The 23624-nt window shown below is 47.0% G+C and overlaps 1 protein-coding gene and 1 non-coding gene across 3 annotated transcripts in view; one reads left to right on the top strand and one right to left on the bottom strand.

Moving 5' to 3' along the window:
• KCNQ3 (potassium voltage-gated channel subfamily Q member 3) overlaps positions 1-23624 on the top strand; it is a 298401-nt gene that overhangs the window by 18816 nt on the left and 255961 nt on the right. The gene's annotated exons all lie outside the window — the stretch shown is intronic.
• TRNAE-CUC lies at positions 1235-1306 on the bottom strand. The gene has a single exon. It is a non-coding gene; the product is annotated as a tRNA-Glu (tRNA).

Below are 23624 nucleotides of genomic sequence, written 5' to 3'. Positions count from 1 at the left end.
TCTTCCCAATTCAGGGACAGAACCTGTGTCTCCTGCATAAAGCAGATTCTTTATCGCCGAATCACCTGGGAAACCCACATTGATTCAGTGCTTGGTATCTGATGATAGCTAAGCTTTTTGACCTCCTGCTGTGTGTAGGATTGTAGAGTTCTCACCATGAAACCCGATTTCCCAGGTGGTGCAGTGGTGAAGAATCCACCTGCCCATGCAGCAGACACAGGTTCTACCCTTGGGTTGGGAAGATCCCCTAGAGAATGAAATGGCAACCCACTCCAGTATTCTTGCCTGGAGAATTCCATGGACAGAGGAGCCTGGCAGGCTAATGGGGTTGCGAAGAGTCAGACACAACTGCGTGACCAAACACACACCATGAAACTAGGCACTTATCCTTTGGGGGATGGGACTGCATCCTTGTTGAAATTCTAGTGTGTTCACGTTTTAGTAATTCTCCCCAAATAAAATGGAGCGTTATTTTAAATAAGCACAGAGAACTTTAGTCCTGCTGACACTATCATTTGGAGTGACTTTTTAATACTTTCAAAGAATGAAGAGTCTTACTAATATATAACGTGAGAAACATTAGCACTTTCAAAACAAGATTAAAATAGGTATTCTGGTTGCTCTTGCATACACATCTTTTGTTGAGAAGATGGCAGGGTCTTGGTTGTGAAGGGCGGTGCTGTGACTTCCACCGTTTGCTTCAGTTCTGGTTTCCTGGGAAAGTAATTAGCATCCACCTTCAGGATTCCAGAATGTTAATAGGAATGTTGAGATTTCGTCTTGAATTCCTGTAGGAGTTAGGTGCCTTGGTTTCAATACCTTATTTGGTTGGGAAGAAATCTCATTGGAAAATCTTCATCCTTTTTGTTTAACATGCTGTTCCTCAGTTTTGTCTGACTCTTTTGTGACCCCATGGACTGCAGCCCACCAGGCTGCTCTGTCCATGGGATTTCCCAGGCAAGCATATTGGAGTGGGTTGCCATTTCCTTCTCCAGGAGATCTTCCTGACCCAGGGATTGAACCTGAGTCTCCTGCATTGCAGGTGGATTTTTTACCATGAGCCACCAGGGAAGCCCTTTGTTGAACATATTTGCCTCCAAATATCCATCTGCTCAGCAAATTCAATGTATTCTTTTTCATTTAATATGTATTTGGCTTCACCAGGTCTTGGTTGCAGCAGGCAGGATCTTCAGTGGTGGCCTGTGAACTCTTACTTGCAATATATAGGATCCAGTTCCCTGACCAGGTATCAAACCCAGGCCCCTGCATTGAGAGTGCAGAGTCTTAGCCACTGGACCACCAGGGAAGTTCCTAAATCAAGGTATTCTGACTCATCATTCAGCTGACATTGACTTCAGACCTGGAAGATGCCAGACCTTGGACTAAGAATAGGGGATACAGGGGTGAATAAATTAGTTTCTGTCCTTTCTGTCCATGGTCAAGTAGGTAAATAAATAAGCGCAGAGTGGTGTTAACACTTTAATATATGCGTATGCTGAGTCTATGTGAAGCTCAAGTAAAATTGTCAGCCTTGTTTAAATGAGTCAGGGCAAATTTCCATCAAGAAGTAGATTTCATTATACATACAGGGTTGAAGATGGTGTTTTCCTCTGATGTGCAACCCTGATCATAACTGTGTCACATGTTTAGAAATCAGAGGTCTAATTTATTCTCATACTAAAAGAAAGATAGCCTTCTGGGTAGCTCAGTGGTAAAGAATCTGCCTGCCAGTACAGCGGGTTTGATTCCTAGGTTGGAAAGATCCCCTGCAGGAGGAAATGGCAACCCACTCCAGTATTCTTACGTGGGAAATCCCATGGACAGAGGAGCCTGCTGAGCTACAGTCCATGGGGTTGCAAGAATCGGACACGACTGAGCGACTGAGCACATGCTGCAGCATGTGCTAAAGGAAAGGTGTTGAAATTGATCAAGAGAGAGTGGGATGGTAGGGCCTAGCACTGAACGAACCTGGAGTTGAGCCATTTAAAGAGGCTGAAGACTTGTTTTCTAGCTGTACTTTTCCTATGTGCAGATAGTCATTCTTTGCAGCCCAGGGCCTCACACAATGCCTGGCCCACCAGATATTCAGTTTTGGGTAAATGCACACAGTGCTAATCCTGAGAGGTATACAGGTGAAATAAGTGTACAGGTGAAGTAAGAAGCGGAAGTGGATACAAGGAAGACCTGACTTTGAATCCCAGCCATGATGTGTTTTAGCTGAGTGACCTTAAGTGAACCACTTAACCAACCTAAACCTGTTTCCTCACCTGTAATAATAGAACTTGCTTATTCACATGGTTGTTTTAAAGATTCAGTAAAACATCTGTAATAGAGTCCAGAGCCTCGGTTTGGGCTTATGGTTGGCATCAGATAAATGGCTGTTCCCTCTTCATTCTTTCAAAATCCTGTTAAGATTAAAATAATGTCAGCCAATGAAAGTGATGTCGAAGTTAATATCATAATTTCTACCTTAAAGTTAGGCTCTGGACATGGTGAAGTTCTGTTACCATTTGTGAGTTCTGCCTATGATCATGGTGAAAGAAGGAATTTACATGAAAAGAGAAAAAGAAGTGTATGAAGACAAGAGTAACTCTGCCTGACTCAAGCTTGCTAAGGAAGCAGAGATGTTGAAAAAACACCTGCCTAGCTACAAAACGCCTGACCAGTATGCCTCCAAACCTGTCAAGGTCATCTAAAACAAGGAAAGCTTGAGAAACTATCACAGCCAAGAGGAGCTTCTGGCAATGTGACAACTGAATGAGATAAGATGTCTTGGATGGTATCCTGGAACAGAAAAAGGGCAGTCAGGTAAAAACTAAGGAAATCTAAATACATTATGTGTGTTAGTGTTAGTCACTCAGTCATGTCCAACTCTTTGTGACCCCATGGACTGCAGCTCATCAGGCTCCTCTGTCCATGGGGATTCCCCAGGCAAGAATACTGGAGTGAGTTGCCATGCCCTTCTCCAGGGGATCTTCCCTACCCAGGGATCAAACCTGCGTCTCCTGCATTGCAGACAGATTCTTTACTGTCCGAACCACCAGGGAAGCCCCCAAATACATTATCAGTTCAGGTCAGTTGCTCAGTTGTGTCCGACTCTTTGCAACCCCATGAACTGCAGAACGCCAGGCTTCCCTGTCCATCACCAACTCCTGGAGCTTACTCAAATTCATGTCCATTTGAGTCGGTGATGCCATCCAACTATCTCATCCTCTGTCGTCCCCTTCTCCTCCTGCCTTCAATTTTTCCCAGCATCAGGGTCTTTTCTAGCGAGTCAGTTCTTCGCATCAATCCTCTTGGATTGACTGGTTTGATCTCCTTGCAGTCCAGGGGACTCTCAAAAGCCTTCTCCAACACCACAGTTCAAAAGCATCAGTTCTTCAGTGCTCAGCTTTCTTTATGGTCCAACTCTCAATTTATGGTCCAGTCCATAAATACATTATGGGTTTTAGTTAATATTAGTGTATCAGTATCGGTTCATTAATTATAATAAATGCATCATAATTTCCAAGAGGAAATTAGTCCTGAATACTCTTTGGAAGGACTGATACTGAAGCTGAAACTCCAATACTTTGGCCACCTGATGCGGAGAACTGACTCTGGGAAAAATTGAAGGCAGGAGGAGAAGGGGACGACAGAGGATGAGATAGTTGGATGGCATCACTGACTCGAAGGTGTTAGGTGACACTGAGTGCAGATTATATGGAAATTCCCTGTACTGTTCTCTCAATTTTTCTGTAAATTAAAACTGTTCTAAAAAGTAAAGTCTATTTTTAAAATATTGGTTGCTGGGACTCTGTGAACTGAGGCACTGCCTTTACAGAAGTCCTCCAACCTGTTATATAGACATGGAAACTCAGCCTCAGGCAGATGAAGCCATGTCCACCGTGTCCACAGTTAAGAGCTGAGACTTAGACTCAGTTTCAAGTTTAGCCTGGCTTCTCTGTTACTCTTTCATCTGCCTTTATTGTATTAAGTGATGCCCATGAAATTATGATTTCCTCAACAGATGATGTTCAGATTACATCAGATGTTCAGTGCCATCATCTGCATGGGACAACTGAACCAAGCCTCTTCTGACCACTTCCTGGGTCACAATTCAAGGGGCAGTACATTTTTACCTAAGTATCATTGACCAAGGTAGGGCCACCTGCTCCCTCTACTTTGGACCAATGAAGTGAAGGCCAGGGGACTACCGTGAGTGACTTAGACCCATCCTGATCCACTTACTGGAATCTGGTACCTTTGCTGCCAGACAGAATGAGATTCTGTTAGGAGGAGAAAGTTGAAGAATTGGCTTCTGGGTAGACACCCAACCTGCCTGCCATGCTGTGGTCACCAGGAGCCTGTAGCAGAAGCTGGACTGATGGCTGACATCATCATCATGGTCTTCTCTCCCCATCATGTCAGCCCCCAAGTCCTGCTGGACTATCTGCCAGCCTGGCCTTCTGCAGAGGGGGCTTTTGGGTTGTCCACTTGTTCTTTTCCCACCCTGAGTTGTTGAGGGTGTGAAAGGCGGTTCTAGAGACTCTGGACACCCTGCCCATTGCAGTATCTCAGGTAGCCTACTGAGCCAGAAAAAAGGACTGGAAGTTTTTTATTGTGTCTGATCGAAGCTACTGTGGTTACTGTAGTTGGTTGTTGGGGGCGGGGTGGAAGGCAGGAAATCCCAGGAGCCTTCTCACTCTGTGGTCTTGCTCCTAACTCACCATGTACTTGGAGTGAGGTTTTGTCGGGTCAGAGGAGGCCTGAGGGAATGAGAGGGTCCGGGACCAGGAGATGGGATGTGGGGCTCTTGTCCTGGGCTCTTTGACATCATTTTGGAGGCTGGACCATAGGGTAAGAGTGGATGGATTGATATGGCTCCCACCTTCAAAGATGTTATGGTCCAGACAGGATGCGGACTTTCTCATGACCACACAAGAAGGCTGGGTGACCTCGTAGCCACAACATGGGCTCTGTGGTATGCCAGCAGATCCTCTTTGCCAACTGTGTGACTTCCAGCAAGTTGCTTAATCTTCCTGAGCTTCAAATTCTTCATCAGTAAAAATGGGATAACTGGACCTGCCCTGCTAGACCACTGTCACCCATAGGGTGGCATAATGGTTGTGAAACAGCTGGTTCCAGCCTGTTGATGGTAATAAAAGTGTGAAAGTGAAAGTCACTCAGTCGTGTCCGACTCTTTGCAACCCCATGGACTATGCAGTCCTTGGAATTCTTCAGGCCTGAATACTGCAGTGAGTAGCCTTTCCCTTCTCCAGGGGATCTTCCCAACCCAGGGCTCAAACCCAGGTCTCCTGCATTGCAGGCGGATTCTTTACCAGCTGAGCCACCAGGGAAGTCCAAGAATACTAGAGTGGGTAACCTATCCCTTCTGCAGTGGGTCTTCCTGACCCAGAAATGGATGTGGGGTCTCCTGCATTGCAGGCAGATTCTTTACCAGCTGAGCTATCAGGGCAGCAACAATTCTTGTATGAAGATTTGTGGGCACACAGGCTAAAAGTCAGAATACAGATTGCTGTGGGTTGGTTCTGAGATAGGACTCTGGCAGGCTTCCTGGAGGAGGCAGCCTTTGATCCAGGCATAGGAGGATGCAGTGGTATCAGGGTCAAGGTTAGGGCTGAAGATAGAAGGAACAACTTAGGCAAAGTCCTGGAAATGAAAAATGCTGCTGAGTAAGGTGTGAGTATTTCCTAGTGGCTGTTCCTGGGGGCGCTTTTGTGGGGGAAGGGTTGCATAGCTCAGTGGTGAGAGGATGAAGTAGGAAATGTAATAGGAGGGGTCAGATTATGTCTAGTCTGTGAAATTGCTGTGCAGCCTGGGATAAGAAACTCCCATGTCAATGCTTTTCTTCTTCCCTACAAAATTAGGTAGTTGGATACATTTTAGGATTTTTTGATGGAGAAGCTGTTAACCTTATGGGTGACACTGTGTCTCTTTGGGCAGCGAAGAGACATAATTTTGCAGAATTTTCAGCATTCTGGAGCCTGCCCACAGACACTAGTAGAGCTCCCAGAGGTGGACTAACCCAGACACTCCCAGGCTTTTCAGACGTGCCGGTGGAGGTGCTGCACCCTTGGTTGAGCACCAATAGCCTCTAAAGGCCATGCCTCTGGCTAATGCTTTGGTCTCAGACCCCCTGCCTTTTACACCATTAGTGATGAGTCAAAGCAGAAACACAGATGTAGGAGGTGGGACTGCTGCTGCCAGCGCCCCTGTCCTCTCAGCAGGCCGCTGCTCACCCATGCCTCCACAGAAGACCCTCAAACACTCACAGGCAGGTCTGGCTCAGTCTCTTGTGGGGGTCACTGCACCTTTCCCAGGGTCCTGGTGCCCACAAGGTTTTGTTTGTGCCCTCCAAGAGTCTCTGGTGGGTATGAGGTTTGATTTTAAATGTGAGTGCACCTCTTGTTTCGGCTTCTCCTTCGTCCTTGGATGTGGGGTATCTTTTTTTGGTGAATTCCAACTTCCTTCTGTTGATGGTTGTTCAGCAGCTAGTTGCGCTTTTGGTGTTCTTGCAGAAGGTGAGCACACGTGCTTTTACTCCACCATCCTACACGTATGGGGTTAGTGCAGGGTTTTTTATGACTTCAAGAAAGCTTAAATGGCTTTGGGGGCTGAAACAGTTTGGCTCAGGTAAAATACCCACGTACATCATTTCAAAAGTTGGGGAAAATGAAAGTTACATAAAGTATACACACACATACTCACACCCCTCAGTCCCCATGTCCCAGAGTTTGGAACATTAATTAGTGTCACTGCATGGAATAAATTAAGCTGGGGACCTTGTGGCTTCCATCTGGGAAAAAATAGTGCTAAGAAATGCTGACTTCAGAAACGGCAGAGCAGTGTGCTTGTTACAGGGATCTCACCAGACACAGACCCTCTCCAGGCAGGGAGCTTGCCCTTTCAGGAGCCTGGGTGCTCTGGCTGAATGGGGAGGTAGGCTGTGGATGACAGTGTGCCTTGTTTCAGATGCAGAAGGTGTTTTGGAGCAGGGCATCTCAGCCAGGACCCTGGGGTGTGAACCCCAGCTGTGTGACCTCAGGCAGATTACACTTGACTTCTTTGGATCTCAGTTTTCTCATCTGTAAAGTGGGCATATTAATAGTACCTACCTCAGAGCATGGTTGGGAGGATTTCATGAGTTAATAAAGGTAAAACACGAAAAGTACTGGGCACGAAACACAAGTGGCATGTGTCTGGTGTGATGATGATCTGTCAAGGCCTCTAGAACTCTTACTATAAACTCAGTAGGTGCTCACAGACTCAAACAGAACAAATGAATCAATCGAGGTAAGAGTACAGGGAGTCAGAATGGGCCACTTAAGTGGGAAAAGTGCAGCCTCTTTGTTACATATTATTTTTTTTAAATGTAGTTAAAATATAAAACTTAAAATGTACCATTTTGGCCATAAGGCTATAGATTGATGGTTTAATGTGCAACCATCCCCATCATCCATCCACAGAACTTTTTGTCTTACACAACTGAAACTTTACACCCATTTGTCCAAATCCATTATGGCTGTGGGAGAAGGAAATGGCAACCCCCTCTAGTATTCTCGCCTAGAGAATCCTGTGGACAGAGGAGCCTGGTGGGCTGTTGTCCATAGGGTCACACAGAGTTGGACATGACTGAAGCAACTTAGCGTGCATGCATGCATTATGGCTGCTGTAGCAGAAACACCATAAATTGGATGATTTAAGCAGAAAGAATCTACTTCTCACAGTGGTGGAGGCTGGGAAGTCCAAGATCAAGGCACTGGCAGGCTTGGTGTCTGGTGATGGTTCATGACAGCTGGCTTACTGCTGTGTGTTCAGCAAGAGGCAAGGGAGCTCTCTGCAGCTTCCTTTATAAGGGCACTAATTCCTTTCATGAGGGCTGCACCCTTATGACCTAACCACTCCCAAAGGCCCTGCCTCGTGTTAGGGTTAGGATTTCAGCATAGGAATTTGGAGGGAGCACATTCAATCTGTAGCCCCATTAAACACTAACCCCCCATCCGTCCCTCCCCACAACCCAGTCCCCAGCAGTTACCATTTTACTTTCTGTCTATGAATTTAATTACTCTAGTACCTCGTATAGGTGGAACATGTACTATCTGTTCTTTGGCTTATTTTACTTAGTATGATGTCCTCAAGGTTCATCCATGTAGCATATGTGAAAATTTCTATTTATTTTTTAAACGTAAACACATACTGTGCATGTTTTTAGTATCTATATTTATTTTTACATTTTATTTATGTATTTGTTTTGAGCTGCCCTGGGTCTTGATTGCTATGCGCGGGCTTTAGTTGTGGCGAGCAGGGGCTGCTCTTCCCTGTGGACTGCAGGCTCAGTGGTTGTGGTGCACGGGCTTAGTTGCCTTGCAGCGAGTGGAATCTTCCCAGACCAGGAATCACACCCATGTGCCCTGCTTACTGGCAGGTGGACTCCTAACCACTGGGACCACCTGGGAAGTCCTGTTTGTTTCTGTTTATTTGGCTTTGCTGAGTCTTTGGTGTGCACACAGAATCTTTAGTTGCGGCATGTGAACTCTTGGTTGTAGCATTCTCTGATCAGGGATCTAACCCATGCCCCCTGCTTTGGGAGCGCAGAGTCTTAGCCACTGGACCACAAAAGGGAAGAACTTCCTTTTTAAAGGCTGACTGACATTCCATTGCATGTATATTCCACATTCTGTTTGTTCAGCTATCAGTGGGCCCTTGGGTTGTTTCCGTCTCCTAGCTCTTGTGAATGATGCTGCTGTGAACATGCGTGTCCAAAGCCACATTAACGCTCTTAACCATAACCCAGCTAGGTCTGAGTGTCTCTGGCACCTCGGGCCAATTTCATCCATTGCTCCTTGGAGTGGAGAGGAAGGACCATGTGAATACTGGGTACTAAGATGACCACTGGCTAGCTGAATTGCACTGGGCAATTGCCTCATCCCTTTGTGCCTCCATTTCTTCATCTGCAAAATGGGGATACTCACATTTCTTTCCTTACAGTGTTGAGAGACTAAATGAGTTAACATCTATAAAGCACCTGGAACAGCACTGACACTTAGTAAGCTTCGTAAAATGGAAATTCCTGTTATTTATATAACATTCCAGCCACATCTCACGATTTTAATTTCAGTGTGACGTGGTGTTAGTCGCTCAGTCGTGCCCGATGCTTTGTGGCCCCATGGACTATAGCCTGCCAGCCTCCTCTGTCCATGGGACTCTCCAGGCAAGAATACTGGAGTGGGTAGCCATTCCCTTTTCCAGGGGATCTTTCCAACCTAGGGCTCGAACCTGGGTCTCCTGCATTGCAGAACAGATTCTTACCATCTGAGCCACCAGCGAAACCCTTAGGGCTCAGTGGGTAAAGAACCCATTTGCAATGAAGGAGACGCAGGAGCTGCTGCTAAGTCGCTTCAGTCGTGTCTGACTCTGTGCGACCCCATAGACGGCAGCCCACCAGGCTCGGCCGTCCCTGGGATTCTCCAGGCAAGAACACTGGAGTGGGTTGCCATTTCCTTCTCCAATGCATGAAAGTGAAAAGTGTAAGTGAAGTTGCTCAGTCCTGTCTGACTCCTCATGACCCCATGGACTGCAGCCTACCAGGCTCCCCTGTCCATGAGATTTTCCAGGCCAAGAGTACTGGAGTGGGTTGCCAGATGCAGGAGATTCTGGTTCAATTCCTGGGTCAGGAAGATCCTCTGGAGGAGGACTTGGCAACCCACTCCAGTATTCTTGCATAGAGAATCCCATGAACTGAGGAGCCTGGTGGCCTACAGTCCCATGGGGACTGAGTGACATGGACATGACTGAGTGACTAAGCATGCATGCATGACCTGGTTTGGATGTTAGGAAGCAGAGGCTCAGAGAGGTTAGGTCACTTGCCCAGTGGCACACAGCTAGTAGACCCTAAAGCTGCATGGGAACCTGCATGGGCCTGAGTATAAGCCATATTTTCCTTACCAGTTTTTCTTTGAGCCTTTCTTCTTGAGCTGTAGGGGACCTGGCACCCGCTCGTCCTGCCTTAAGCTCTGCCTTGAAAGGGTTTGCCATGAGTACCCCAACCAAACTGAGCTGCATTGCAGGCAGGAGCCAGGCGTGATATGGTCTCTTTCAATAGGCAGTGCCAGGTTTGCTGCTGGCCGCGAGGTCCGTGTTTAACAAACACTGTTGACTAATCCCCTTGGCCTTGCAGCGTCCAAGCTGAGTTCCAAACAAAACCCAGATCTAAACATGGGCATGGAATGTGGCTGTTGGAAAGCTGAGCACTGCTGACTTCTGTGGGGAATCCACACACACGCCTGTGGTGAGGGTTCTGTGGGCTTCCCAAGTGGCTCAGTGGGTAAAGAATCTACCTGCAGTTCAGGAGATGCAGGAGACCTGGGTTCAATCCCCGGGTCGGAAAGATCCCCTGGAGAAGGGCATGGCAACCAGCTCCAGTATGCATACCTGGAGAATCCCATAGACAGAGGAGCCTGGAGGGCTACAGTCCATGGGGTTGCAAAGAGTTGGACACGACTGAAGCAGTGCATGCATGAGATTCTGTGCTCTAGTTCAGTTCAGTTTAGTCACTCTGTCGTGTCCCGACTCTTCGCGACCCCATGCACCACAGCATGCCAGGACTCCCTGTCCATCACCAACTCCCAGAGTCTGCTCAGACTCATCTCCATTGAGTCAGTGATGCCATCCAACCATCTCATCCTCTGTTGTCCCCTTCTCCTCCTGCCTTCAATCTTTCCCAGCATCAGGGTCTTTTCAAATGAGTCAGCTCTTTGCATCAGGTGGCCAAAGTATTGGAGTACTCTAGTTGGGCCAGGTCAACTCGACTGCCATTTATTTACAACCTTCGCAGCCTATTAGCAGAATTTAGCCAGAATCTGTTGTGTGTGGATGCTAGTCCAGGTTTTAAGTCAGTGGTTGTCTCTGCTCAGAGATGGCAATAAACAGATCAATAAGAATTGACTTGTTATGGTCCAGTCTTGAGGAGGGGTTGAATTCCATCCCTTTTGGAGAGAATCTCCATCCTCTGTACCCTCCTGAAACTCTGCTTTTCTGCTTCCATCCCCTTCCCTGTTCTCATTGCCCGTGGAGGGGCAGAAACAAGAGGAAGGTGATTAGGTATGGAGTGAAAGTTGGGTTGTGAGACAAGTCCTTTATCTTGGAGGAGAAAGACCATGCAAGGTTCTTCTGCATCTTCAGCTTCCAGCCTGTCACCCGTTCTGCACCTGCCTTGTGGGCCTTTGCCTGGGAATATGGAGTGAAGTGCACACCTCTGAGCCTAGGGTCCTCAGACTTCATATTCACAAACCATTCCTTGCATCTTGTTATGAAGTATGTGGCTGGCACTGCTGAGCGTCATGTGGATTGAATAGCGCCCCCCATTTTCCAGGGGGCCAGGGGAGCACTGGTACAATTCAGTGGGCAGAGCATTGGGGTGGGATCTGGACACTTGGCAATAGCCCTGGTGTGAACTTGGACGAGTCTTGGGCCCATGTGGGACCTTCATTTTCCTATCTGTAAAACTTTAGGGCCTTTACAGGCTCTGTCCTTCCATGATGCTAGCTCTGTCTCTCACTTGAATTGGGAATTGGTGTTATCATTTGCCTCTCATGTGTAGCACTGTTTCTCCCACCAGTCCCTGATTTCACTTTGGGAACTTTATTCCACCCTGTTCTTAGCCATGTTGTTTGGTTAAGAGTAACCTCATGCCCCACTCCAGAATCATCCAGTCAATCTGCTTTCTCTGACCCCTGAGGATACAGGAAAATGCTTGCCACCTGGTCAGAGCCAGTGGGAAGAGAAGGTGGATCTGAGGACTTGGGGAAATTCCCAGAAGAGGTGTCTTCTCCTGTGGCATGAAGGTGTGAACATTGGAGCATCTGCAGTCATTTTGCTAACATGAGTAAGGGGTCTGGAGAAGTTGGGGAGGGGAAGGAAGTGGCCACTTTGCAAAGCCCAAGATTGAAGGCTAAGCCATATGAGATGGAGTGGGAATCCCTGCTTGCAGGCTGAAAGACAGCTGGTTGGAAAGGCTGGTGTGGTGGGGGTGGGGAATTGGAGGTGGCTATAGAGCCCACAGGAAACAGTTGAGATTGTCCTCAAGGTCGCTGGGTTTCCCAGCAGGGTGTGGGGTGATCAGATGTGTGTTTTGTAAGGATGACTTTGTTGCTGGCTGCAGAAGGGTCAGCGTTTAGGGATGCAAGTGGCCCTTAGCTGTCCCAATATGGCAGCTACAATTCAGAATGGGGCCACTGACCTTGGCCTTGGAGGTAGGTGCACATGGCATTCTGACCCATTGGATCTCTGCAGCATCTGTGCTAGACTGAATCGCATTGTCTCCCTCCTGTAGTTTAAAAAGACACTTTCAGATAAGTCCAGTGTCTTGCCCAGTGTCACACAGCCAGGTGCCAGCTGCAAAGCCAACACTCTCCCCACTGTCAGTCTCTCACCGCTGGGCCTTTCTTTCTCTCACCCTGTCTCTGAAACCTTCAGCATCCTTCAGGACCAAGGCTGACATTTGTGTTCAACATGATTTCCTTCCTGCTCACAATAAATGTCAGACTGAATGATGGAAATGATTCAGCAAGAAATAGAATTTGAGGGGGAAAAAAAGGAGCTGTGTAAAAACATTTGCAAACGGATTAAAAATTGGAGTCCACCAGCTCATGCCAACCGTACTTGGAAGTTGGGGAGATATTTTTAGACCATGAAATCCAAATGGCACAGATCGTGGGTTGGAAGGATGGAAATGCGAAGTATAGTTTGCCTCTAGCTGTGACCAGAGTTTGCTGCTGACTTTCTTCTTAGCTATAAAATAGCAGCATCCCAAATGCAGAATCCCCTGAATATACAGTATTTCTATTTATTTATTCTTTTCCCCTAAATGTACTGTCTTCCTCTTTTTATTGCCTCTTTCTCCTTTCACATCAGGAGTCCTGGGGCTCAGCCACCTGTTGTCGGAGGTCTCTGGAGAGACCTACATGTTGTTGGCTTTTGAATTGTCTTCACATTTTTGGAGGCTAGTGAAAGCAACCCCTTTTGAGCCAGCTGAGGAGTCCCAGGGAGCTTGTTGGCTCCTGGATCCCAAAGGAGTTCAGGAGCAGGACCAACAGGAGATGGGCTTTACCTGGGGCCAAGAACACCTGGATCGGTGGCTGGGGGACTGCCCTGGCACCAGCGGTCTCTGTGCAGTCTCTGTGCAGACTCCCCACGTGCTGGGACCGTGGTCACCCCCAGCATCTGAGCTTTATGTCTCAGTCCCTAGAGAGGGACTGCCCTTGCTTCTTTAGTTCTCAAGTTAGGGACGCAGGCAGCCACTGCTGGATCCCCCTTCTCAACCTGTGTCCTTGGGGGTTGGATCACAGGAGAGCAATGACAGCTCCTGTAAAACAGGGACCAGAGACGTTCCCAAGAAAAGGGAGGCGGCTTGTCAAAAGTCTGACGGTAGATTTCACCAGATGTCATTTACGGCTCACCAGGCACTTTTCCAGATGCTTTACCTGTGTTAATCTCTTTCAATCCTCACAACCACCCCATGATATGGGTGCTGCTGCTAAGTCGCTTCAGTCGTGTCTGACTCTGTGCGACCCCATAGACGGCAGCCTACCAGGCTCCTCTGCCCATGAGATTCTCCAGGCAAGAGTACTGGAGTGGGGTGCCATTGCAGTTACATGGAAAATAAGAGGAGGGTTTGATTGCCCTGCAGGGTTCCTGGGATGCCAAACGAGATAGCATTTTTCAGTTGCCGAGGACAGTGTCCAGCATGTGCTTCCTTTCCCTTCCTTTAGAAAGGTCTTCAGTTATTTTTATTTTGATCAGAGGAGTGCATACATGTAATCCCAGCCCCGAATGGCATTCATAGGTTTAAAATGCAGAGCCACAGTCCAGTCTTGCCCTGTGCCATTCCTGCCCCACTTCCGGAGGCAAAGCCCTCTCCTTCTGCCTCTTCTCAGACCTCCTGGGGGTTCTCGCCACATCTCTCAGTCATGAGCTTGTGCTGCTGTCTTTTGATGAATCAGCTTTAGGCATTTTTACTGATTTCCTGTTCTATCTCAGATCCCCCCCTGGTTTAGGCTTTCTTTTCTTCTCTTTTCTCCCCCATCCATGTCCTCTGTTCCTCTGGTCCGTTACCTCTCTCTCCTCCTCTGTTGCCTTCTCTCCTGCCCTCCAGTCATGTGGTCCTCCCCCCTCCCCCACCTTCTTTCTCCTCTCTTCTTTTCCTGTTTTCCGAGAATGTCTTCTCCGTCTCTCTCTCCCAGAAATCTTTCTTAAAAAGTAGCTTTATTATTATCCTTTCTTTCTCATCCTGCTCTGTATTAGGGTTATTAATTATAGTCACATTATCACTGATTTTAAAAAGGGTTCTCTTGGGCTTCCCTGGTGGCTCAGTGGTAAAGAATCCATCTGCCACTGCAGGGGACACAGGTTTGATCCCTGGTCTGGGAAGATTCCACATGCCATGGGGCAGCTAAGCCTGTGTGCTACAGTTATTGAACCAGTGCTCTAGAGCCTGTGAGATGCAACTGCTGAAACCCATATGCCCTAGAGCCTGTGCTCTGCAACAAGAGAAGCCACCTCAGTGAGAAGCTCATGCACTGCACCCAGAGAATAGACCCTGCTCACTGCGACTAGAGAAAAGCCCATGCAGCAACAAAGACCCAGCACAGCCAAAAAAAATAATAATAAATAAAAAATAAAAGCCCTTGGCTTTAACCTCCACTGTGCTGTAGCCTCTTCTTCTTTTTTTTTTTTTTTTTAATTTTAGCTCTTTTTATTTATTTGTTTTTGGCTGTGCTGGGTCTTCACTGCTACTTGAGAGCTTTCTCTAGTTTCAGTGAGTAGGGGCTACTCTTCATTGCGGTGCAGAGGCTTCTCCTTGTGGTGGCTTTTCTTGTTGCAGGGCACAGTCTCTAGGCACACAGGCTTGAGTAGTTGTGGACTCAGTAGTTGTGGTGTGCGGGCTTAGTTGCTCCGTGTCATGTGGAATCTTCCCAGACTTCCAGGGATGGAACCCGTGTCCCCTGCATTGATTGGCAGGTGGATTCTTACCCACTGTGTCCCCAGAGAAGCCCTGCTGTAGCTTCTTACCTATAAAAAGAAATAAATCCTTTTCTTCCGTACATTACCTTCTGGAGCCTTCAGGCCGCCCCAAAGCGTAGTTTTCGCTTTTCGTTTTGTGAAGGAGCGCACTGAGGGTCCTTGGTGTCCAGGATGGACTCACTGTCACAAAGAAACGTGAGAGCCACGTGCGGAAGTTTGTTCAGGACCGGGTCCCATCAGACTGCCTCCCATTTCCCTCCAGCAGGGCGCCTGATCCTAGGAAGGGGTCAGAAAATGTGTGCTGAATGGCACTGGACAAAAAGTCGCATCCCTGGTGATCAGATACATGGATATTCCTCTCCAACTTTTCTGCTCTGATTCCTTGTGGCCACATACATACACACATCATCCCACGTGTACCACTCTCATGCTCTGGCTTTAAATTCATCTCCTATGTGTTTTTTATAGCTTTCTATAAATCCCAAATTCCGTTTGGGAGGCAGCCCACTTGTAACGAGCCCTTGGAGGTTTTTGTCCCCCTGACGCCCTGCGTGATTCATGGGCTTGGAGGTAGAGAACCTGCCTCTTGTACTGTCGGTATTGGATATATGTGTGTGCGAGCATGCTCAGCCGTGTCCGACCCCCAGACTGCAACCTCCCAGGCTCCTCTCCATGGGATTTCCCAGCAAGAATACTGCAGTGGGTTGCCATTTCCTCCTTCCTGGAATCTTCCCGACCCAGAGATCGAACCCACGTCTCTTGTGTCTCCTGCGTTGGCAGGTGGGTTCTTTACCACTGGTGCCACCTGCAAAGCCCAAAATAGCTTCTTTGGAAAATAGCTTTCAGGGTAGCAGTAAATCCTCTGGAAATTACCTGGAGTTAACTGTAGGCTGGTTAAGTGTCAGTAATTTCATGTTCCCTGGGCATTTCTGCTGACACATGAACACATGGCTCTAATGGTGTCCCATAACTCTGGTGGCTCAGATGGTAAAGAATCCGCCTGTAATGCAGGAGACCCAGGTTTGATCTCTGGGTCGGGAAGATCCCCTGGAGAAGGGAATGACAGCCCATTCCAGTATTCTTGCCTGGAGAATTCCATGGACAGAGCAGCCTGGCCAGCTACCATCCATGGAGTTGCAAAGAGTCGGACACAACTATGAAACTAACACACACAGATGTATAGAATTTTGGAGCTGGAAGAAGCCTTTGGGATGAAGAATCTGAGCCCAGAGAGGGGAGAGGGTGTGCCTAAGGACACACAGCTGACTAGTGGCAAAGGAACCCTGGGTCTCTTGAGCTGTATTTTCAGCCCCTTTGCTCTGCCTGTTTCCAGGCAGGTCCCTTAGGTCAAGGTAATATATGTGCTGATACAGTTGCCAAGCTGTTTTGTAGCACCATTCCTGATTTAGTTATTGATTGGACACTAGTCTCATTCAGTTCAGTTCAGTCACTCAGTCGTGTCTGACTCTTTGCGACCCCATGGACTGCAGCATGCCAGGCCTCTCTGTCCATCACCAACTCCCAGAGTTTACTCAAACTCATGTCCATTGAGTCGGTGATGCCATCTAACCATCTCATCCTCTGTCGTCCCTTTCTCCCGCCTTCAGTTTTTCCCAGCATCAAGGTCTTTTCAAATGAGTCGGTTCTTTGCATCAGGTGGCCAAAGTATTGGAGTTTCAGCATCAGTCCTTCCAATGAATATTCAGGACTGATGTCCTTTAGGATGGACTGGTTGGTTCTCCTTGAAGTCCAAGGGACTTTCAAGAGTCTTCTCATAGTTCAAAAGCATCAATTCTTTGGCACTCAGCCTTCTTTATAGGCCAACTCTCATATTCATACATGACTACTGGAAAAACCATAGCTTTGACTAGACGGACCTTTGTTGGCAAAGTAATGTCTCTGCTTTTTAATATGCTGTCTAGGTTGGTCATAACTTTCCTTCCAAGGAGGAAGTGACTTTTAATTTCATGGCTGCAGTCACCATCTGCAGTGATTTTGGAGTCTAAAAAAATAAAGTCTGTCACTGTTTCCCCATCTATTTGCCATGAAGTGATGGAACCAGATGCCATGATCTTAGTTTTCTGAATGTTGAGTTTTAAGCCAACTTTTTCACTCTCCTGTTTCACTTTCATCAAAAGGCCCTTTAGTTCTTCACTTTCTGCCATAAGCGTGGTGTCATCTGCATATCTGCGGTTATTGATATTTCTCCCAGCAATCTTGATTCCATTGTGCTTCATCCAGCCCAGCATTTCTCATGATATACTCTGCATATAAGTTAAATAAGCAGGATGACAATATACAGCCTTGACGTACTCTTTTCTCAATTTGGAACCAGTCTGTTGTTCCATGTCCTGTTCTAACTGTTGCTTCCTGACCTGCATACAGATTTGTCAAGAGGCAGGTCAGGTGGTCTGTTATTCACATCTCTTTAAGAATTTTCCAGAATTTGTTGTGATCCACACAAAGGCTTTGGTATAGTCAATAAAGCAGAAGTAGATGTTTTTCTGGAACTCTCTTGCTTTTTTGATGACCCAGAGGATGTTGGCAATTTGATCTCTGGTTCCTCTGCCTTTTCTAAATCCAGCTTGAACATCTGGAAGTTCACGATTCACATATTGCTGAAGCCTGGCTTGGAGAATTTTGAGCATGACTTTACTAGCGTGTGAGATGAGTGCAATTGTACAGTAGTTTGAGCATTCTTTGGCATTGCCTTTCTTTGGGATTGGAATGAAGACTGACCTTTTCCAGTCCTGTGGCCACTGCTGGATTTTCAAATTTGCTGGCATATTGAGTGCCACACTTTCACAGCATCATCTTTTAGGATTTGAAATAGCTCAACTGGAATTCTATCACCTCCACTAGCTTTGTTCATAGTGATGCTTCCTAAGACTCACTTGACTTTGCGTTCCAGGATGTCTGGCTCTAGGTGAGTGATCACACCATCATGATTATCTGAGTCGTGAAGATCTTTTTGTATAGTTCTTCTGTGTATTCTTGCCACTTTGTCTTAATATCTTCTGCTTCTGTTAGGTCCATACCTTTTCTGTCCTTTATTGTGCCCATCTTTGCATGAAATGTTCCCTTGGTATCTGTAATTTTCTTGAAGAGATCTCTAGACTTTCCCATTCTATTGTTTTCCTCTATTTCTTTGCATTGGTCGCTGAGGAAGGCTTTCTTATCTCCTTGTCTCATTGGCCACCATTAAAGCATTGCCTTGATCGGCACTTAAGATTGGTAGATTGATGCCGAGACTGGGACTGGGGAAACTGTTCCAGAGCCTTTAGGAATAAACATGTACCGGAAGGTCACCTGATGCTTTCTTTTCTTGCTTTGAGAGTAAAACAGTAACCTGCTTGTCCCTTCCATGCCCTCAGCCTGTAAGGAGCTCAGCATTGGCACAGATGGCTGATTAGGTCCAGTTCAACTCTGTAAATGCCTGTGAAGTGCACTGATGTGCCCACAACATCATGCAGAGTACCCGGACGACAGACTTCTTCCCTGGAAAATTGTGGAATGTTTTCCAGGCAAATGGAGAGGGCATGGAGAAAAACAGCCAAGTTCTGGCCTGTTAAACAGAACCCTGGGATTAAACCAAGCTTTCTGAATGACTCTCGACCAGTTAGGTAACTCCTCTGAGTCTCTGTTTTCTCATCTGTGAAATGGGGTCATTGCAAGGTTTAAATAGGACTCTGTCTGTGAAATGCCAGACACATGGTCATTAATTCATTTGGTTCGGAGGACTAGGGAAGATGTATTCACGGTTTTACTGCTTATTGGGGAATTTTTCTTATTTCTTTTGATCATGGTCACCATGCTCCAGCTAACTCATTCAGTTATTTTCACTCAAGAATATTTATCGTGGGCACTGTGCTTAGTGTGTGGGGTGGGCCTGGAAGGTATTATGTCTCTGCCCACAATGGACTCGGCGTTATGGGGAAGCCAGGTAGGGCAGGCAGTGGAGTGCAGAGAGGAGGATACCTCCAGGCCAGGGGTCACCCCTGCCAGTTCTCATGGTGTCCCCTCCTCCGGGTCTTGGTTCCATGCTCGATCCTTTCTCTCATGCTCTCGACTACGGCCTGACTCTTCCTTTCTGAAAAGCCAGTTCTTCAGTTCTCCATGAAGTGACAGTGACGTGAATGTGATGCTGTAACGCCCTGGTTCACAACCTTTGGGCCTGGGGTCTACTTCCCGTGATACCAGTCCATCCTTTCACCTTTCCGAGCCTTGGTTTGTTAGTCTGTACAATGGGCCTGGAGTCATGAGAGTTCCAAGAGGCCGTTAACTGAACACTGAGCCTGTTATCCGAGACCTTCCCAAGGTTTTAGCCCAAGGCCCCTTCTCAGCAATTAAGTTGTTCTGAGAGTAAAACTCACTAAACCTAAACTCACTAAACCTACAGAAAAGGTTACCTGGTCATCTCCAAACTACTGTCACTCGCAGTGTTCCACTGGATCCTCACGGACGGATGAAAGGGGCAGGAATTGTTATTTTCTCCATTTACATAAAAGAAACGAGCTTGGAGATGCTGAGTGATGTGAACGACGTGCCGTGTCTGATTGGATGTGAGTTGGGTGTTACCAGTTGCCACGGTCTTCATCATCTGCCGTCCTAAAGCCTGTGTTTCCCCAACAGTATTGCGCTCACAATACCTGGCATTTGTCTGATGCTCACCATGGTGGCCTTGGCATTCTATAGAACCTTGTTTCTTTTAGCTCTCAGTTTGCACAACCCCACAAAGTGGGTTTTATTCTCTGATTTCTTTATTTTTACTATTTGGACATGACTTGCCCAAGTTCAAACCCAAGCTGTTGGCCTGCATGCAGTGCTGTCTTTTTATGATGAATCTATGCCTAACTGTTTTCAGTAACATTAATGATGCTGTTATATCTGGCGTGGAGGCTCTCCACCAGGGACAGGGCATGTGACCTAGATTGTAGCGTGAAATCATGTATTGGAAGTCCCAGAGTTGGTGTACAGAGTCTGAAAACAGAGCTTAATGTAGGAATGAGTCGTGGTGGCTGGATAAGAGTGGGAGGGAGAACACAGGGGACAGATGAGAAAATTCTAGAAAAAGCCTGGGTTAAACTAAGAAGGGAAACACTGAATCATCTCCATGTTATCATCAGAGCGTGAGCTCTGGAGCCAGACTGCCTGGGTGCAAAGCCCAGACTGCCTGGATGCAAAGCCCAGCTCTGAAACTGTTACCGGCTATGTCACTTTGGACAAGTTACTAAGCTTCTCTGTGCCTGTCAGTTTTCTAATCTGAAGAAAGGGGTCACAAACGGAGCTTGTCTCCCAGGCTTGCTATGAGCATTAAATGACTTGGTATTTACAAATATCCAACTGAGAATATTGTCTGGCACTGAGCTATGAATGTCGTGGTTAAGTAAACAAGAACACATAGGTGGGGAGAAGAGTCTTAGGCACAGGGTGACCTCAATAGGGTCCTAACAGGTACAGGAGGAGAACCTGACCCCAGAATTCCTTGGACCTTCCCAGCTAAGTCCATACTGCTTCCCTTACAGGGCATTGCAAGGGCATTGATGGAAAATTGAGGAAAGAAAACAATATAAGACAACCATCTTCCTCTTGGTTCTCTCCTTTGAGACAAGCATCCCAGTGAGGGATGTGTGTCTGTGTCTGGGGTGAGGGGTTTGGGGTGCTCGGTGGGGTAGTGGAGGCAGTGAAGGGAGATGGTGGTAGATTTTAGACCAAGCCCCTTTCCTCCATGCCTTCCGAGAACCCAGGCTCTCAGTCATCTCCGACCAGTGGGCATCTGAGTCCCGGCCCCTTTTCAGGTCCCTTTGATTCTCACTAATGCTGTTTTTCAATTAAATTATTCTTAGCTCCGGAATCTACCCAATTAAAGAAGCAATTTTCTGTACTTTCGCTGGAAGCGATGGCTTACCTGGTTTGGTGGTGCCTTTAGCAGTGAACAAAGCAGAATGAATACTCCTGGGCCACCTGCTCTAATTGGTAGTGCTGCGGGGAGGTGGAGGGGGGGGTGTGATTTCTGTCGTGGGGTGGATTTCTACAAAAGCTGACAGTGAAACAGACTAGTCAAATGCCAGGTCTCCCCCCACCTCCTTCCCACCTTTATTTCCAAAGTTTATGCCCAAGCAGGGCTCAGCGATAGCTTTGCGATTTGTAATTCTAATTTCCTTGGAAATAGGGCTAAATAGAGCATTTGTCATTCCTCTCCATGTGGATTATCAGCCACAGATGAGGATTTATGGCTTGAGCCTCTCCTGCCTCCAAAGACCCGTCTCCGGGGCAGAGATGTGATGTCTGAGCAGATGAGGCAGAGGGTGTTGGGGGTGGGGGTGGGGACTGGGTGTTCTTGGTTAAAAATACCTCAAATATATTTTTCTTCTAAATCCTGAGAAGAGAGAAACGTACGCTGCTAGAGCTTCAGGTTGCCTGGTTATGAATAAAATTCAAAGCAGGATGTTGAAAGGAGCGAAATGCTCTCCGCACCAGGGGAGGGGTCTTCTGCCCTGGATATTTATTTGGGGAAGGAAAATGAGAAAGCTTTGCCTTCACGGGGGTCAGTTGAAGACTAGCACGTGGGGCTCTCCAGGCTGAGAGATAGAGCAAGTTTCCTAGGTAGCTTGTGGGAATGGAGAGAGGACCTGACCCATTGTGGTTGAAGCCAGCATTTGAGAAGTTTAGTGTTGGACATTAGAGCCTGGTCCTCCAGCCTTTTATTCATTCTACAAATAGTTTTAGCTCCTACTGCATGCCAGGCTTTGTGCTGGCACCCGGGGAGAAGACACGAAGTACCACCTGCAGTTACAATCAATCGTATGTTCCCTGTGGCTCAGATGGTAAAGAAATCCACCTGCAGTGTGGGAGACCCAGGTTTAATCTCTGGGTCGGGAAGATCCCCTGGAGAAGGGAATGGCAACCCATTCCCATGGGAGAATCCCATGGACAGAGGAGCCTCATCCATGGGGTCGCAAAGAGTCGGACATGACTGAGCAACTAACACTTTTCACTTTTTCACCTCCTTATGGGCTTCCCAGGTAGCGATCGTGGTAAAGAACACACCTGCCAGCAAAAGAGACACTTATGTATAGAACAGTCTTATGGACTCTGTGGGAGAGGGAGAGGGTGGGAAGATTTGGGAGAATGGCATTGAAACATGTATAATATCATGTATGAAACAAGTCGCCAGTCCAGGTTCGATGCACGATACTGGATGCTTGGGGCTGGTGCACTGGGACAACCCAGAGGGATGGTATGGGGAGGGAGGAGGGAGGAGGGTTCAGGATGGGGAACACATGTATACCTGTGGCGGATTCATTTCGATATTTGGCAAAACCGATACAATATTGTAAAGTTTAAAAATAAAATAAAATTAAAAAAAAATAAAAAAGAAGAAAAAAAAAAGAACACACCTGCCAATGCAGGAGATGTAAGAGACACGAGTTATATCCCTGGGTCGGGAAGATCTCCTGGGGGAGGACACGGCAACCCACTCAGTTTTCTCGCCTGGAGAATCCCATGGACAGAGGAGCCTGGTGGGCTACAGTCCATAGACTCCCAAAGTCAGGCACGACCAAAGCAATTTAGCACACGCACCCACATACACACGCCCTTATAGTGTTTGAATGTGGTGATGTGAAAGTCAGGACTCATTTCCACATCTAAGTATTATGTTAAGAATTTTGTTGATAATTCCACTTGTTATTGCCTCAGCAGGGCGAAGCTTCTCCAAATTAAAGTTAATTAAAAGCTATCTAAGAACTACATGGACTCAAGAAAGTTTGTCTTACTTGGCATTTTGTCAATAGAGTGCATATTATTTGAAAATCTAAATTATAGAATATAATGCATTTGCTGGAATGAAGGCAAAGAAATTCTATGGCATAAATACATAATTATTATGAATTGTTTTTTAAAAAGCCATTTGATAAATTGACTCTGCTCTTCTTTCAGGGGCCAACTCTTTCAGAGCTGGGGCAGGGGTGTGGAAGCTGGTGGAGATGGTAGAGACTTGACTCATGCAGAGTGATGAGGAAAAGCTGGAAGGGTAGACCAGTTTCAAGGAGCCATCTTTCTGCATCTGGGTTCTTGAAAAAATGATCTATGCTTATTTGCCTTGGGCTTCTGTTTGTTACTCAATCTGGGTTTGGATCCAGGTTGATTTTGGGCAGATTGCTCTGTTTCTTTATGTGTAAAGCAGGGATGACAAAGATATGCTTCCAAGATGCTGGGAGATGAAATGGAGGTGGCCTGCCCTGGCTTAGTTCGGGTTGACGTGGGCTGACATCCTGGTTTCTGTACTTGCTCATGGGTTCCTGTGTTCTCTGAGCTCTAGTTCCCCACCTGTAAGGAGAGTCATCGCTGCCTCTGCCTTTTTTGTGAGGATCACAGTCAACTGACATGGGAACACTGAGCTTCTTTTGTTCCCTCGACTGAATACCCCCACACCTGTCCATGCACTCATTTGTTCATTCACTGTTTTATCCCACAGAATTGTCTTCTTGACTGAACGGCCTGCGGGATTTTAGCTCCCTGTCCAGGGATCAAACCCATGTGCCCTGCAGTGGAAGTGCGGAGTCTTCACCACTGAACCATCAGTCCAAACCTTTGCC

Source organism: Bubalus bubalis, chromosome 15, assembly GCF_019923935.1.
Source record: "Bubalus bubalis isolate 160015118507 breed Murrah chromosome 15, NDDB_SH_1, whole genome shotgun sequence".
NCBI lineage: Eukaryota > Metazoa > Chordata > Mammalia > Artiodactyla > Bovidae > Bubalus > Bubalus bubalis.
The sequence above is the reverse complement of the archived record's forward strand: the minus strand, read 5'-3'. Positions and strand labels throughout refer to the sequence as shown.